Source organism: Protopterus annectens, chromosome 3.part0 (assembly GCF_019279795.1).
Source record: "Protopterus annectens isolate FY-2018-M chromosome 3.part0, PAN1.0, whole genome shotgun sequence".
In the NCBI taxonomy this organism is placed as follows: domain Eukaryota; kingdom Metazoa; phylum Chordata; order Ceratodontiformes; family Protopteridae; genus Protopterus; species Protopterus annectens.
In genome coordinates, this window is record NC_056731.1 from 955,076,905 (window position 1) to 955,090,070 (window position 13,166).

Sequence of the window (13,166 nt, forward strand, 5' to 3'; positions counted from 1 at the left end):
TACAGTAACACAGTTTACCTAAATATCATCAGCAGCTAAAAAGGCGCCGACTGAGGGATAGCGCTATGTGTACCAGGTAAAGGTATGAGCAGTTACAAGAGACTCAGTAACAAGTTAGCGCCGCTATCAGCACTATGTATTACAATAAGCAAAACCAGAATAGTATAGCTATGAAGTCCAGCACTAAAGGGTTACTGACCAAACATGTTACAACAGCTATTTATAAAAGCTGGACGTAGTCTATAGCACTAGCAAGGCTTTCAACTGTGAATCCAGTAACGCTACAGGCTAACAATGTAGTTAGCAGCTAATAAGTCCACCCTTTAGTACAGGAATTAGAGTTAAACAATATACATATCAGTGCTACATCAGCGAGATACCAATGGCAGTTAATGCAAAAGAGCACTTAATGGTACAATATGCCATTTGTGGTTTTCTTTGGTAGGGATAACGTGCACGCTAAAAACACGCTCTACACAAGTAAGATGTAGTTTGAAAAGGAAAAGCAATGAGCAGTAAGGTTACAAGGGACTCAGTAACAAGTTAGCGACGCTATCATTTGTATTACAATAATCAACCTCTCCACAATAAACAGCTACAATTTGTTCAGTACAGGGTTAGCAACTATAACAAACATGTTACAACACTACTTTCAGTATCAGTAAATAGATTGCAAGTGGTCTATTAACAAGTTAGGAACACTTAATAAGTCATTGCAAGAGGACCAGTAATATTTTAGCAACGCTTACAGACAAGTAAAGACAGTAATATGTCTACATTCAAACCCGCAAACACGAGTATATAAGCAGGTTCAAAAGCACAATAATCATTACTCAGCGACAATAATCATCATTAACTAAGTTTAACCAAACCTATACACAGTATTGAACCACTAAATATATTGTGCTGTATGACAACTTACTTTGGGTTTAAATCCAGTACCAGGCACAGGTCGCACAACAGCCAAACAGCTCGGAGTTAGAGAAAAGATGGCGCCCAGGGAGATAGGGATATATTTATAGGGTTGGGTGGGGAGTTTGGGGGAGGGTTATGAAGGAGGAGCACAGGTACAGGTCTAAGGCGGGAAATATTGGTAAAGGAGAGTGCCTGAAAACAGAGAGGGGGTTGACTGCAAAAGTAGGAGGGGTGTAGTGTTGTGAGCAGAGGTAAGAAAAGTGTGTGGAGGAGGGAAAGGGGAAAAAATAGGTGGGGTAGCGTCAAAAGTAAACAGAGACACAAAAAATTACTTTTGTGTGGTACAGACAAGAAACAATCAGTGAAGTGTGGAAGCAGCAGGTAGGTTTGAACTAGGTCTGTGTGTATATGTAGTGTAACCTTGTAGAAAGTAGCCTAAGTGTATGTATAGTGAAGAATAATTAAGGTAAAGCTATGGTGATGTACAGATATGGGTTAAAGGAGTTAAACAGAGTGGTGATGGGCAGGACCAGAATGTAAGAGAAAGTATAGAGGGTAGTCATAAAAGAAAAAGAACGATTTGGGGGAGTTAGGAAAGAAGACAAAAGGGAGTAAACCGGATAGTAGTAAGTATGCCACCTAGTGGCCAGAGGGAGAAATACCACAGTTATTCAGGTGGGAATGGGGTAAATGTGGTAGAAATAAAGCAGAAGGTTTACAGCTAAAAGAGAGAGAAGGTATATAAAAAGGTGAGAGGGGGCTGATGGAAGAGGGTCTAGGTTAGAAAGGTGATAGGGACTGGTGATATTGGCTGCTGGCTGACCTGGGCAGGTAGCTGGAGTAGGGTACACTGGTTAATGTTTGTATTTAAACACTTACCAAAGACATACTTCCACAGTTTGTTGGAAGGCTAAACCAGGTTTGGAGAGTAGTTTTTCCACTAGTCAGAGGTTCAGGTCTTCCTGGAGGGCTGAGGTAGAGGTGTAGATTTGTGGGGTCCACTTAGTAATACTACTGTAATAGCAAGAGAAGAAAGAGGAAGATAGTAAGACAAAAATGTAGTACAATATTTCCTTGCAGAAACAGTATCAACTTAATCAAATAAAAACAATACTAAACAGTAATAAACCTAGTATTAAAGTGCAGGTTAGAAAAATAAACAGCTATTAGGTATTCACAGAGAGAGTGTTATAGCAGTATTATGAATAAGCATTCACAATGAGATTATTACAGCATAAGTATGAGCCAGCGTGGTTATAGTCAGATGTTACAAATGTGATATTTAACTCAAGTAAAACAGGAAGGGGGCTGTGCTTAAACGGCTATAAAAGAATATTCACACAGTTAAAACCAAGCTGTTAAACATATATGGACAAAAATGATTCAGAATGCTTTGCAATGTATATTCGGTAATACAGTCTACCTAAATATCGTCAGCAGCTAAAAAGGTGCCACCTAAGAGATAGCGCTATGGGTACCAGGTATACAGTAACACAGTTTAACCTACGTATCATCAGCAGCTAAAAAGGCGCCGACTGAGGGATAGCGCTATGCGTACCAGGTAAAGGTATGACTGGATCATGCCTTGTACAAATTTGAAGCGCTGTTAGCAGCAGGACTAAGTATTAACATAAGCAAAACCAGAATAGTATACCTATGAAGTCCAGCACTAAAGGTACTGACCAAATATGCAAACAGCTATTTATAAAAGCTGAACGTAGTCTATAGCACTAGCAAGGCTTTCAACTGTGAATCCAGTGAACGCTAAGGCCAACAGTGTAGTTAATAGCGCAATAAGTCCGCCCTTTAGTACAGGAATTAGAGTTACACAATATAAATATCAGTGCTACATCAGCGAGATACCAACGGCAGTTAATGCAAAAGAGCACTTAATGGTACAATATGCCATTTGTGGTTTTCTTTGGTAGGGATAACGTGCACGCTAAAAACACGCTCTACACAAGTAAGATGTAGTTTGAAAGGGAAAGGCAATGAGCGGTTACAAGGGACTCAGTAACAAGTTAGCGACGCTATCATTTGTATTACAATAAATAACCTCTCCACAATAAACAGCTACAATTTGTTCAGTACAGGGTTAGCAACTATAACAAACATGTTACAACACTACTTTCAGTATCAGTAAATAGATTGCAAGTGGTCTATTAACAAGTTAGGAACACTTAATAAGTCATTGCAAGAGGACCAGTAATACTTTAGCAACGCTTACAGACAAGTAAAGACAGTAATATGTCTACATTCAAACCCGCAAACACGAGTATATAAGCAGGTTCAAAAGCACAATAATCATTACTCAGCGACAATAATCATCATTAACTAAGTTTAACCAAACCTATACACAGTATTGAACCACTAAATATATTGTGCTGTATGACAACTTACTTTGGGTTTAAATCCAGTACCAGGCACAGGTCGCACAACAGCCAAACAGCTCGGAGTTAGAGAAAAGATGGCGCCCAGGGAGATAGGGATATATTTATAGGGTTGGGTGGGGAGTTTGGGGGAGGGTTATGAAGGAGGAGCACAGGTACAGGTCTAAGGCGGGAAATATTGGTAAAGGAGAGTGCCTGAAAACAGAGAGGGGGTTGACTGCAAAAGTAGGAGGGGTGTAGTGTTGTGAGCAGAGGTAAGAAAAGTGTGTGGAGGAGGGAAAGGGGAAAAAATAGGTGAGCGTCAAAAGTAAACAGAGACACAAAAAATTACTTTTGTGTGGTACAGACAAGAAACAATCAGTGAAGTGTGGAAGCAGCAGGTAGGTTTGAACTAGGTCTGTGTGTATATGTAGTGTAACCTTGTAGAAAGTAGCCTAAGTGTATGTATAGTGAAGAATAATTAAGGTAAAGCTATGGTGATGTACAGATATGGGTTAAAGGAGTTAAACAGAGTGGTGATGGGCAGGACCAGAATGTAAGAGAAAGTATAGAGGGTAGTCATAAAAGAAAAAGAACGATTTGGGGGAGTTAGGAAAGAAGACAAAAGGGAGTAAACCGGATAGTAGTAAGTATGCCACCTAGTGGCCAGAGGGAGAAATACCACAGTTATTCAGGTGGGAATGGGGTAAATGTGGTAGAAATAAAGCAGAAGGTTTACAGCTAAAAGAGAGAGAAGGTATATAAAAAGGTGAGAGGGGGCTGATGGAAGAGGGTCTAGGTTAGAAAGGTGATAGGGACTGGTGATATTGGCTGCTGGCTGACCTGGGCAGGTAGCTGGAGTAGGGTACACTGGTTAATGTTTGTATTTAAACACTTACCAAAGACATACTTCCACAGTTTGTTGGAAGGCTAAACCAGGTTTGGAGAGTAGTTTTCCACTAGTCAGAGGTTCAGGTCTTCCTGGAGGGCTGAGGTAGAGGTGTAGATTTTTGGGGTCCACTTAGTAATACTACTGTAATAGCAAGAGAAGAAAGAGGAAGATAGTAAGGCAAAAAAGTAGTACAATATTTCCTTGCAGAAACAGTATCAACTTAATCAAATAAAAACAATACTAAACAGTAATAAACCTAGTATTAAAGTGCAGGTTAGAAAAATAAACAGCTATTAGGTATTCACAGAGAGAGTGTTATAGCAGTATTATGAATAAGCATTCACAATGAGATTATTACAGCATAAGTATGAGCCAGCGTGGTTATAGTCAGATGTTACAAATGTGATATTTAACTCAAGTAAAACAGGAAGGGGGCTGTGCTTAAACGGCTATAAAAGAATATTCACACAGTTAAAACCAAGCTGTTAAACATATATGGACAAAAATGATTCAGAATGCTTTGCAATGTATATTCGGTAATACAGTCTACCTAAATATCGTCAGCAGCTAAAAAGGTGCCACCTAAGAGATAGCGCTATGGGTACCAGGTATACAGTAACACAGTTTAACCTACGTATCATCAGCAGCTAAAAAGGCGCCGACTGAGGGATAGCGCTATGCGTACCAGGTAAAGGTATGACTGGATCATGCCTTGTACAAATTTGAAGCGCTGTTAGCAGCAGGACTAAGTATTAACATAAGCAAAACCAGAATAGTATACCTATGAAGTCCAGCACTAAAGGTACTGACCAAATATGCAAACAGCTATTTATAAAAGCTGAACGTAGTCTATAGCACTAGCAAGGCTTTCAACTGTGAATCCAGTGAACGCTAAGGCCAACAGTGTAGTTAATAGCGCAATAAGTCCACCCTTTAGTACAGGAATTAGAGTTAAACAATATACATATCAGTGCTACATCAGCGAGATACAAACGGCAGTTAATGCAGAAGAGCACTTAATGGTACAATATGCCATTTGTGGTTTTCTTTGGTAGGGATAACGTGCACGCTAAAAACACGCTCGTTCTACACAAGTAAGATGTAGTTTGAAAAGGGAAAGCAATGAGCAGTTACAAGGGACTCAGTAACAAGTTAGCGACGCTATCATTTGTATTACAATAAACAACTTTTCCACAATAAACAGCTACAATTTGTTCAGTACAGGGTTAGCAACTATAACAAACATGTTACAACACTACTTTCAGTATCAGTAAATAGATTGCAAGTGGTCTATTAACAAGTTAGGAACACTTAATAAGTCATTGCAAGAGGACCAGTAATACTTTAGCAACGCTTACAGACAAGTAAAGACAGTAATATGTCTACATTCAAACCCGCAAACACGAGTATATAAGCAGGTTCAAAAGCACAATAATCATTACTCAGCGACAATAATCATCATTAACTAAGTTTAACCAAACCTATACACAGTATTGAACCACTAAATATATTGTGCTGTATGACAACTTACTTTGGGTTTAAATCCAGTACCAGGCACAGGTCGCACAACAGCCAAACAGCTCGGAGTTAGAGAAAAGATGGCGCACAGGGAGATAGGGATATATTTATAGCGTTGGGTGGGGAGTTGGGGGAGGGTTATGAAGGAGGAGCACAGGTACAGGTCTAAGGCGGAAATATTGGTAAAGGAGAGTGCCTGAAAACAGAGAGGGGGTTGACTGCAAAAGTAGGAGGGGTGTAGTGTTGTGAGCAGAGGTAAGAAAAGTGTGTGGAGGAGGGAAAGGGGAAAAAATAGGTGAGCGTCAAAAGTAAACAGAGACACAAAAAATTACTTTTGTGTGGTACAGACAAGAAACAATCAGTGAAGTGTGGAAGCAGCAGGTAGGTTTGAACTAGGTCTGTGTGTATATGTAGTGTAACCTTGTAGAAAGTAGCCTAAGTGTATGTATAGTGAAGAATAATTAAGGTAAAGCTATGGTGATGTACAGATATGGGTTAAAGGAGTTAAACAGAGTGGTGATGGGCAGGACCAGAATGTAAGAGAAAGTATAGAGGGTAGTCATAAAAGAAAAAGAACGATTTGGGGGAGTTAGGAAAGAAGACAAAGGGAGTAAACCGGATAGTAGTAAGTATGCCACCTAGTGGCCAGAGGGAGAAATACCACAGTTATTCAGGTGGGAATGGGGTAAATGTGGTAGAAATAAAGCAGAAGGTTTACAGCTAAAAGAGAGAGAAGGTATATAAAAAGGTGAGAGGGGGCTGATGGAAGAGGGTCTAGGTTAGAAAGGTGATAGGGACTGGTGATATTGGCTGCTGGCTGACCTGGGCAGGTAGCTGGAGTAGGGTACACTGGTTAATGTTTGTATTTAAACACTTACCAAAGACATACTTCCACAGTTTGTTGGAAGGCTAAACCAGGTTTGGAGAGTAGTTTTCCACTAGTCAGAGGTTCAGGTCTTCCTGGAGGGCTGAGGTAGAGGTGTAGATTTTTGGGGTCCACTTAGTAATACTACTGTAATAGCAAGAGAAGAAAGAGGAAGATAGTAAGGCAAAAAAGTAGTACAATATTTCCTTGCAGAAACAGTATCAACTTAATCAAATAAAAACAATACTAAACAGTAATAAACCTAGTATTAAAGTGCAGGTTAGAAAAATAAACAGCTATTAGGTATTCACAGAGAGAGTGTTATAGCAGTATTATGAATAAGCATTCACAATGAGATTATTACAGCATAAGTATGAGCCAGCGTGGTTATAGTCAGATGTTACAAATGTGATATTTAACTCAAGTAAAACAGGAAGGGGGCTGTGCTTAAACGGCTATAAAAGAATATTCACACAGTTAAAACCAAGCTGTTAAACATATATGGACAAAAATGATTCAGAATGCTTTGCAATGTATATTCGGTAATACAGTCTACCTAAATATCGTCAGCAGCTAAAAAGGTGCCACCTAAGAGATAGCGCTATGGGTACCAGGTATACAGTAACACAGTTTAACCTACGTATCATCAGCAGCTAAAAAGCGCCGACTGAGGGATAGCGCTATGCATACCAGGTAAAGGTATGACTGGATCATGCCTTGTACAAGAGACTCAGTAACAAGTTAGCAGCAGGACTATGTATTAACATAAGCAAAACCAGAATAGTATACCTATGAAGTCCAGCACTAAAGGTACTGACCAAATATGCAAACAGCTATTTATAAAAGCTGAACGTAGTCTATAGCACTAGCAAGGCTTTCAACTGTGAATCCAGTAATACAGTCTACCTAAATGTAGTTAATAGCTAATAAGTCCGCCCTTTAGTACAGGAATTAGAGTTACACAATATAAATATCAGTGCTACATCAGCGAGATACCAACGGCAGTTAATGCAAAAGAGCACTTAATGGTACAATATGCCATTTGTGGTTTTCTTTGGTAGGGATAACGTGCACGCTAAAAACACGCTCGTTCTACACAAGTAAGATGTAGTTTGAAAAGGGAAAGGCAACGCAGAAGCAGTAAGCGGTTACAAGGGACTCAGTAACAAGTTAGCGACGCTATCATTTGTATTACAATAAATAACCTCTCCACAATAAACAGCTACAATTTGTTCAGTACAGGGTTAGCAACTATAACAAACATGTTACAACACTACTTTCAGTATCAGTAAATAGATTGCAAGTGGTCTATTAACAAGTTAGGAACACTTAATAAGTCATTGCAAGAGGACCAGTAATACTTTAGCAACGCTTACAGACAAGTAAAGACAGTAATATGTCTACATTCAAACCCGCAAACACGAGTATATAAGCAGGTTCAAAAGCACAATAATCATTACTCAGCGACAATAATCATCATTAACTAAGTTTAACCAAACCTATACACAGTATTGAACCACTAAATATATTGTGCTGTATGACAACTTACTTTGGGTTTAAATCCAGTACCAGGCACAGGTCGCACAACAGCCAAACAGCTCGGAGTTAGAGAAAAGATGGCGCCCAGGGAGATAGGGATATATTTATAGGGTTGGGTGGGGAGTTTGGGGGAGGGTTATGAAGGAGGAGCACAGGTACAGGTCTAAGGCGGGAAATATTGGTAAAGGAGAGTGCCTGAAAACAGAGAGGGGGTTGACTGCAAAAGTAGGAGGGGTGTAGTGTTGTGAGCAGAGGTAAGAAAAGTGTGTGGAGGAGGGAAAGGGGAAAAAATAGGTGGGGTATAGCGTCAAAAGTAAACAGAGACACAAAAAATTACTTTTGTGTGGTACAGACAAGAAACAATCAGTGAAGTGTGGAAGCAGCAGGTAGGTTTGAACTAGGTCTGTGTGTATATGTAGTGTAACCTTGTAGAAAGTAGCCTAAGTGTATGTATAGTGAAGAATAATTAAGGTAAAGCTATGGTGATGTACAGATATGGGTTAAAGGAGTTAAACAGAGTGGTGATGGGCAGGACCAGAATGTAAGAGAAAGTATAGAGGGTAGTCATAAAAGAAAAAGAACGATTTGGGGGAGTTAGGAAAGAAGACAAAAGGGAGTAAACCGGATAGTAGTAAGTATGCCACCTAGTGGCCAGAGGGAGAAATACCACAGTTATTCAGGTGGGAATGGGGTAAATGTGGTAGAAATAAAGCAGAAGGTTTACAGCTAAAAGAGAGAGAAGGTATATAAAAAGGTGAGGGGGGCTGATGGAAGAGGGTCTAGGTTAGAAAGGTGATAGGGACTGGTGATATTGGCTGCTGGCTGACCTGGGCAGGTAGCTGGAGTAGGGTACACTGGTTAATGTTTGTATTTAAACACTTACCAAAGACATACTTCCACAGTTTGTTGGAAGGCTAAACCAGGTTTGGAGAGTAGTTTTCCACTAGTCAGAGGTTCAGGTCTTCCTGGAGGGCTGAGGTAGAGGTGTAGATTTTGGGGTCCACTTAGTAATACTACTGTAATAGCAAGAGAAGAAAGAGGAAGATAGTAAGGCAAAAAGTAGTACAATATTTCCTTGCAGAAACAGTATCAACTTAATCAAATAAAAACAATACTAAACAGTAATAAACCTAGTATTAAAGTGCAGGTTAGAAAAATAAACAGCTATTAGGTATTCACAGAGAGAGTGTTATAGCAGTATTATGAATAAGCATTCACAATGAGATTATTACAGCATAAGTATGAGCCAGCGTGGTTATAGTCAGATGTTACAAATGTGATATTTAACTCAAGTAAAACAGGAAGGGGGCTGTGCTTAAACGGCTATAAAAGAATATTCACACAGTTAAAACCAAGCTGTTAAACATATATGGACAAAAATGATTCAGAATGCTTTGCAATGTATATTCGGTAATACAGTCTACCTAAATATCGTCAGCAGCTAAAAAGGCGCCAACTAAGAGATAGCGCTATGGGTACCAGGTATACAGTAACACAGTTTAACCTAAATATCATCAGCAGCTAGAAAGGCGCCGACTGAGGGATAGCGCTATGCGTACCAGGTAAAGCAATGAGCAGTTACAAGAGACTCAGTAACAAATTAGCGCTGTTAGCAGCAGGACTATGTATTACAATAAGCAAAACCACAATAGTATACCTATGAAGTCCAGCACTAAAGGTACTGACCAAATATGCACAACAGCTATTTATAAAAGCTGAACGTAGTCTATAGATTTAGAATGCTTTCAACTGTATATTCATTAATACAGTCTACCTAAATATCGTCAGCAGCTAAAAAGGCGCCAACTAAGGGATAGCGCTATGCATACCAGGTATTCAGTAACACAGTTTACCAAAATATCATCAGCAGCTAAAAAGGCGCCAACTAAGGGATAGCGTTATGTGTACCAGATAAAGCAATGAGCAGTTACAAGGGACTCAGTAACAAGTTAGCGACGCTATCATTTGTATTACAATAATCAACTTTTCCACAATAAACAGCTACAATTTGTTCAATACAGGGTTAGCAACTATAACAAACATGTTACAACACTACTTTCAGTAACAGTAAATAGATTGCAAGTGGTCTACTAACAAGTTAGGAACACTTAATAAGTCATTGCAAGAGGACCAGTAATAATATAGCAACGCTGACAGACAAGTAAAAACAGTAATATGTCTACATTCAAACTCGCAAACACGAGTATATAAGCAGGTTCAAAAGCACAATAATCATTACTCAGCGATAATAATCATCATTAACTAAGTTTAACAAAACATATACACAGTATTGAACCACTAAATATATTGTGCTGTATGACAACTTACTTTGGGTTTAAATCCAGTACCAGGCACAGGTCGCACAACAGCCAAACAGCTCGGAGTTAGAGAAAAGATGGCGCCCAGGGAGATAGGGATATATTTATAGGGTTGGGTGGGGAGTTTGGGGGAGGGTTATGAAGGAGGAGCACAGGTACAGGTCTAAGGCGGGAAATATTGGTAAAGGAGAGTGCCTGAAAACAGAGAGGGGGTTGACTGCAAAAGTAGGAGGGGTGTAGTGTTGTGAGCAGAGGTAAGAGAAGTGTGTGGAGGAGGGAAAGGGGAAAAAATAGGTGAGCGTCTAAAGTAAACAGAGACACAAAAATTCATTTTGTGTGGTACAGACAAGAAACAATCAGTGAAGTGTGGAAGCAGCAGGTAGGTTTGAACTAGGTCTGTGTGTATATGTAGTGTAACCTTGTAGAAAGTAGCCTAAGTGTATGTATAGTGAAGAATAATTAAGGTAAAGCTATGGTGATGTACAGATATGGGTTAAAGGAGTTAAACAGAGTGGTGATGGGCAGGACCAGAATGTAAGAGAAAGTATAGAGGGTAGTCATAAAAGAAAAAGAACGATTTGGGGGAGTTAGGAAAGAAGACAAAAGGGAGTAAACCGGATAGTAGTAAGTATGCCACCTAGTGGCCAGAGGGAGAATTACCACAGTTATTCAGGTAGGAATGGGGTAAATGTGGTAGAAATAAAGCAGAAGGTTTACAGCTAAAAGAGAGAGAAGGAATATAAAAAGGTGAGAGGGGGCTGATGGCAGAGGGTCTAGGTTAGAAAGGTGATAGGGACTGGTGATATTGACTGCTGGCTGACCTGGGCAGGTAGCTGGAGTAGGGTACACTGGTTAAAGTTTGTATTTAAGCACTTATCAAAGACATACTTCCACAGTTGGTTGGAAGGCTAAACCAGGTTTGGAGAGTAGTTTTCCACTAGTCAGAGGTTCAGGTCTTCCTGGAGGGCTGAGGTAGAGGTGTAGATTTGTGGGGTCCACTTAGTAATACTACTGTAATAGCAAGAGAAGAAAGAGGAAGATAGTAAGACAAAAATGTAGTACAATATTTCCTTGCAGAAACAGTATCAACTTAATCAAATAAAAACAATACTAAACAGTAATAAACCTAGTATTAAAGTGCAGGTTAGAAAAATAAACAGCTATTAGGTATTCACAGAGAGAGTGTTATAGCAGTATTATGAATAGGCATTCACAATGGGATTATTACAGCATAAGTATGAGCCAGCGTGGTTATAGTCAGACGTTACAATTGTGATATTTAACTCAAGTAAAACAGGAAGGGGGCTGTGCTTAAACGGCTATAAAAGAATATTCGCACAGTTAAACCAGGCTATTAAACATATATGGACAGAAAAGATTTAGAATGCTTTGCAATGTATATTCAGTAATACAGTCTACCTAAATATCGTCAGCAGCTAAAAAGGCGCCAACTAAGGGATAGCGCTATGCATACCAGGTATTCAGAAACACAGTTTACCTAAATATAGTCAGCAGCTAAAAAGGCGCCAACTAAGGGATAGCGCTATGTGTACCAGGTAAAGCAATGAGCAGTTACAAGAGACTCAGTAACAAGTTAGCGCTGTTATCAGCAGGACTATGTATTACAATAATCAACTTTTCCACAATAAACAGCTACAAGTTGTTCAATACAGGGTTAGTGACGCTAACAAACATGTTACAACACTACATATATGGACAGAAAAGATTTAGAATGCTTTGCAATGTATATTCAGTAATACAGTCTACCTAAATATCGTCAGCAGCTAAAAAGGCGCCAACTAAGGGATAGCGCTATGCATACCAGGTATTCAGTAACACAGTTTACCAAAATATCGTCAGCAGCTAAAAAGGCGCCAACTAAGAGATAGCGTTATGCGTACCAGGTAAAGCAATGAGCAGTTACAAGAGGCTCAGTAACAAGTTAGTGACACTGTCATATGTATTACAATAATCAACTTTTCCACTATAAACAGCTACAAGTTGTTCAATACACGGTTAGCGACGCTAACAAACATGTTACAACACTACTTTCAGTATCAGTAAGTAGTTGCAAGTGGTCTAGTAACAAGTTAGGAACACTTAATAAGTCATTGCAAGAGGACCAGTAATAATATAGCGACGCTGACAGACAAGTAAAAACAGTAATATGTCTACATTCAAACTCGCAAACACGAGTATATAGGCAGGTTCAAAAGCACAGTATTAATTACACAGCGATAATAATCATCATTAACTAAGTCTAACAAAACTTATAGACAGTAATGAACCACTAATACATTATGCTGTATAACAACTTACTTTGGGTTAAAATCCAGTACCAGGCGAAGGTCGCACAACAGCCAAACAGCTCGGAGTTAGAGAAAAGATGGCGCCCAGGGAGATAGGGATATATTTATAGGGTTGGTGGGTAGTTTGGGGGAGGGTTATGAAGGAGGAGCACAGGTACAGGTCTAAGGCGGGAAATATGGGTAAAGGAGAGTACCTGAAAACAGAGAGGGGGTTGACTGCAAAAGTGGGAGGGGTGTAGTGTTGTGAGCAGAGGTAAGATAAGTGTGTGGAGGAGGGAAAGGGGAAAAAATAGGTGGGGTATAGCGTCTAAAGGAAACAGAGACACAAAAAATTAATTTTGTGTGGTACAGACAAGAAACAATCAGTGAAGTGTGGAAGCAGCAGGTAGGTTTGAACTAGGTCTGTGTGTATATGTAGTGTAACCTTATAAAAAGTAGCCT

At 39.5% G+C, this 13,166-nt stretch overlaps 1 long non-coding RNA gene across 1 annotated transcript; it reads right to left on the minus strand.

Moving 5' to 3' along the window:
- Window positions 1-4,189: 4,189 nt before the first annotated feature.
- LOC122797290 lies at window positions 4,190-9,058 on the minus strand. Its single transcript, XR_006364049.1, has 3 exons — window positions 8,982-9,058; window positions 6,573-6,706; window positions 4,190-4,317 (listed from the first exon to the last, which is right to left on the minus strand). It is a non-coding gene; the product is annotated as an uncharacterized LOC122797290 (long non-coding RNA).
- Window positions 9,059-13,166: the final 4,108 nt, after the last annotated feature.